The sequence below is a fragment of the Amborella trichopoda genome, chromosome 11 (assembly GCF_054954075.1).
Source record: "Amborella trichopoda isolate Santa Cruz 75 chromosome 11, AtrichopodaSantaCruz75HAP2 v2.0, whole genome shotgun sequence".
NCBI classification, from domain to species: domain Eukaryota; kingdom Viridiplantae; phylum Streptophyta; class Magnoliopsida; order Amborellales; family Amborellaceae; genus Amborella; species Amborella trichopoda.
In genome coordinates, this window is record NC_142346.1 from 44,787,677 (window position 1) to 44,793,164 (window position 5,488).

The 5,488-nt window shown below is 31.6% G+C and overlaps 1 non-coding gene across 1 annotated transcript; it reads right to left on the minus strand.

Annotated features, from left to right (window-relative positions):
* TRNAS-CGA (transfer RNA serine (anticodon CGA)) lies at positions 1–82 on the minus strand. The gene has a single exon. It is a non-coding gene; the product is annotated as a tRNA-Ser (tRNA).
* Between the last annotated feature and the right edge of the window lie 5,406 nt (positions 83–5,488).

The following is a 5,488-nucleotide window of genomic DNA, read 5'->3' on the forward strand; positions in this document are numbered from 1 at the left end:
CGTCGACAGCAGGATTCGAACCTGCGCAGGCACAGCCCAACAGATTTCGAGTCTGTCTCCTTAACCACTCGGACATATCGACTGTTTGAGTGATAAGCTTGACAGGAAAATTAATATATAACATAAAATAATAATAATCTTCACTCGACGAAAATAATAGTTATTTCAAGAGTGCCCACATCTTGAAATAATCCCCCCCAGTAGTTTGGTGTGGCACACATCCTGTATGCGTGGTATATAGATGGGGTGATCAAAAGACAATTAATTTTACGGGTGTGGTTTGTATGAGGCCGAGGCTCTAAACAATCAAAATAGAGTGCACCTTTAAATAGTGTTGGAATATGTTGTTTTAATATTAAAAATCTTTATGATGGCCTGCAATTTTATTTTTATCTATAATAATAAAAGTTAAAGTAAAAAAATTATGTAGATCGAGTAGATCTATTAACACTTGAAAATCTTAAAAATTGACGGTCTAGATAATGCATTGCAGATGCACTATTTTCAATACTTGAAAGCTTTTTTTCTCATGTCCATATATCTTGAAGTTGAGATGATCAAATTGAGGGTTTTTCAGCATCAAAATAACTTTTTCTTTAATAAAATTATAAGGTACGCTTTTACTTTGGTTGTTTAAAGTCTTGCACTTATATAAACTTTTTTTCTAATATTTATTAGAGTAATGATCCTATAGGACCCTCCCCCATCCGTGTATGTAGGACCCCAAATTATCACCATTAAAATTGACATGGATCTTTAGGAAAGTTATCATATAGGTGTGAGACTTGACTTTTCTATAGTTCCGTGCCAAATTTAATGGTGATCCTTTGGGGTCCTACACACATGGGTGGGAGAAGGTTTTATAGGATCATTTCTCTATTTATTATTAGCATGAAGTTTTTTTGGCTTTTATTATTGTTGTAATCAGAGAGCATGAATACTACGCTTCTGTGGGAGTAAAATTTATAAGTATTCTCCACGAGGATGATAATTCTTTTGACCTCATTGAATCGCCATATGAGTGTTTAGCAATAAAGAAAAAAATGAGTACCTAAATACCTAGATTCCACAATCAGTTTCCATCTAATTGTAATTTTGACCAAAGGAGTAAATGTATGTTTGGCTGTTTCCTTTTACGGGAGCATGTTATTAAACATAAAAAAAAGGAATGGTGCCTATAAAAGACATGTGAATGGTGCACAAAAAAATCCCAAAAATTTATATTTCTAATTTTAAAATTTTAACTTTCGTTTCATATCCATGATCATCTTGACCTGAATGACTAATTTATAAAATACTTAGATAAAAAATTCATCTTTAAAGTGGATTTTAGAGGGAGGCCGTATATGTACATATTGGTCGCTAACTCATAGAGACCGCGTCCTTTAAAAAAAAAAAAAATGGACCAAAGGAGAAGAGCATGTAAAACAGTAAAAGCAATATACTTTTCATACTAGTTGTCATACCATACTGCTGTTATAGCCCTTATAACAACCCCTATAAAGGGTGTGGTTACATTAGGCATCAATCTTAAACAATCAAATTAAATTGTAGCTCCAAACCTTTCCCATGGCTAGACGACTACAAATCAATTTTAGCCCAATCCTTTTCATGATTAGAATTTTTATGACGATTACAAATCAATTTTAGCCCCTAATTATATAATATAAAGCTCAAAAAATGGTGTAGATCAAGCGAATTTATAAACACATAAAATTCATGAAGATGGACAGTGCATATAATATGTTGAAAGATGCATAACTCATGTGATTTGGATTTTTTTTTTTTCCTTTTTTTTATATTCATACATCTTGAGGTCTAAGTAATCAACTAAATTTCTAACATCAAAGACAACCTTTTTCATAGGTTTTTAAAGTGTACCTTACTTTTATATATTAAGTCGATGTCTCTTATAAACTTTTTCCTAAGAATGGCTGCTTAGGGCTCCCAATGTATGGAGCAGCTTGGCCTGGCCCTTAAAAACCATAGCATGTGCATAAGATTTGGCCCAAAGGCTGAGCTAGGGCTATAACACATCGGCCCCCATGGTTATGGGGTCATGTCTAGTCTAGCTTGGCTTAGCCCAGCACAGGCTAGCCCATACAGGGACTAGCTTGGGCCACTATCCAAGGCCCCGAATGGTGCATGGCTCAGTGCCCCTTTAGCCCAATCGGGGTTCGGTTAAGGCTAGGCCCAGGCTAGGGCTATGACAAGCTCGGCTTGTGGCCGGTGTAGGCTGCAGTACCTCATAGCACCCTTGAATATATATTTGTAATTTAGGTCAATGCATTTCTTTCCAAATAAATATGTGATTCGTTTCATTGGAGGAAAACTGAGATCTACACCTGCTCCACCATAACTTTTTGATTCTCTTTAGGAACTGGACAAACCCTATTTAGTCAAATACATAATGACAAACTCCTACCTTCCTTCCATTACAGTATCTCCGAACAAGTCCGTGGATTACCAGCCTAAAAGCTATCTTATTGATGATAATAATAGTATTGAAGACAATGATGATGTCGATATCGATATTGATGATGAGCTTAATGGGAAGCTGCCGACTAATTAGTATAAGTTTACAATTACCGAAGTGGGAGGTATAATTGGTACATGATTTTACAATTAATAAATAAAAATCAAATGATCTCCCATCCCCATGTCCAAGTGGTTAAGGAGAAAGATTCGAAATCTGTTGGGCTTTGCCTGCGCAGGTTCGAATCCTGCTGTTGACGATTTCTAAGTAAATGCAAAGCGCTCCTTGGGAAGATCTCAAGCAATAGTTCCCAGTGGATATAATGTAACCCTAGCCCATAAATATCCCCATGGCTATAATGTAGAGCCAAAATATATATGCTCCTCTTATAGGAGCATACTATTAATTTGCTCCCTTGGGTAAATTTCAAGTTAGGAGTATTTTTCAGTAAATTTCAAGCTAGGTGTATTTTTTAGGACCTGCAACTACTTGAGAGTAGCGATCAACTTTGCAAGGCAAGATCTAAATATTTAAGACATTTTTTTTTTTTTTTAAAAAACAATCATCTAGTTATTTTTAGATGGATCTCAAAAATTTAAAAAATAAAATAAAAATCGAAAGTGTATTTTTTGTATGAGTTAATGTATAGCATGCTTCCCCGAGAGCATATGCTATATGCACTCAAATATAGAAGGTTTTCCCAGGTGCTAAGCATCGTAAATTTCATATTCACACGCTAATAAAACACCAAAATTGGTTGCCTTGAAAGTACATACTTAAATGGTATGTGGTTGGTGTCGTGGTGGTGCCCCAACTACGTCTAGGCTTTCACTCTCACCCAACACATTAAAAAACTATGAACGATTTCAAAAACCAAGTAAGGATCGTTTCTACTAAATTACTAAAAAAAATATCTTGTCCAATAGAAATCTCTCTTGGAATCTCTCTCCAATAGGGGTTTTTGAAAATCGGCCTCGGCAAGTTACTTTCCTAATTTACAAAGGGAAATTAATGTGAATATATACCCCCAAATATCCCTTATTTAGGATTGTTTTTTGTTCTTTTTGTTCTTTTTTTTTCTATTTTTGCTAGATTTCCCCAACAACTGCAAACCGCCAAGGTTCAGGATGAAGTTTGATAACTTCGAGTTGAGGTCTAAGTACAAGGCTTGAAGTTGTCCAAAACCCTAACTTTGATTCTCATATATGAGGGTTTTTTCGTTAATACAATTCAGATTTTGAAAGTTCAAATTGTCAAAATATCAAACTCAATTTCAAACCTTGATGGAAGTAAGCACAATAAAAAAATAATAATAATAATAGAAAAATGGATATGAATGTATAACGAACATTTGAAGGAGATTTTTTAAATATTAGTAATTCGGGATATTTGTGTAAATTTCTCTAAAGTATATATAATGTTGCTCATTTTAAGCCCTGCTTTCCCAATTAATGAACATAGGAAAAACAACTTACAGCCCGTTTGGTTCTTTGGATTTGGATTTTCTAGGACTCACTTTTCTTGAAAAAGCTAGGCCAATCATGTTTGGTTTGCTTAGAATTGACATTTTTGTTGGAATTGAGATTTTCATATGATTTCTAAATACTCATTTTAAATCTAAAATTTGAAAATCTCATTTCCATCAAAAATAGGTGGAATTGACATTTTATGGAATTGGCATTTCATGGAAATAACCATTTTGCCATTGAAAAACAGAAAAATATCAAAATTTTTGATAGTGAAAACAATACCAAATTTTAGATAAAGAAAACATATTTAAATTTTGGAGAGAGAAATTATATCAAAGTTAGAGAGAGAAAGTATACAATTTTTTAGAGAGAGAAAATATACATATTATTTTAGAGAGAGAATCTATTTCCAAATTTTAGGAAAAGAAACTATATCAAATGTAAAGTTTTACAGAGACCATATTAAAATTTTAGAGAGAAAAACTATCTCAAATCATAAGCTTTAGAGAGAGAAAGTATCTTAAAATTTTAAAGAGAGGAATTGCTTAAAACTTTTTAGTGAAAAATATCTCAAAACATTTAGAGAGAGAAACTATATAAAATTTTAAGTTTTAGAAAGAGAATATCTTAAAACTTTAGAGAGAGAAACTATATCAAATTTTAGATAAAGAAAGTACTTGAAATTTTTAGAGAGAGATCCTATTTTAAAAATTTTAGATAGAGAAACTATCTCATTTTAAGTTTTAGAGAGAGAAAGTATATCAAAATTCTAGAGAGACTACTTGGAAATTTTAGATAGAGCAACTATCTCAAATTTTAAAGTTTGGAGAGGGAAAATATCTTAAACTTTAGAAAGATAAACAATATCAAATTTTAGATAGAGAATGTACTTGAAATTTTTAGATGGAGAAACTATTTACAAAATTTTATATAGAAAAACTATTTCAAATTTTAAGTTTTTTAGGGAAAAAGTTTATTAAAATTTTAAATAGAGGAACTACATGAAAATTTTAGAGAGAGAAACTATATCAAAATTTAATTTTTAGAGAGAGAAAATATCTTAAAATTTTCTAATAGAGAAACTATATCAAATTTTAGAAAGTACTTAAAATTTCTTAGAGAGAAACATTTCAAAAATTTTAGAAAGAAACTATCTCAAATTTTAAGTTTTAGATAGAGAAAGTACCTTCAAATTTTAGAGAGAGAAACTACTTGAAATTGTTTAGAGAGAAATATCTCAAAATTTTTATAAAAAGAAACTATCTCAAATTTTAAGTTTTAGAGAGAGAAAATATCTCAAAATTTTAGAGAGAGAAACTGTCTCAAAATTTTTAGAGAGAGAGACTATTTTAAAATTTAAGTCTTTGAAAGAGATTGTATTAAAATTTTACATAAATTTTTGAGAGGAAAACTATCTCAAAATTTTTAAAGGGAAATGATTTGTATTTCCAAAAAAAGATACTATAGGCAATCCAAATAGGAAATTTGCATTTTCTTGATTTCTATTCCTTCCAAATGCGATCCAAACAGTATACACCATGTT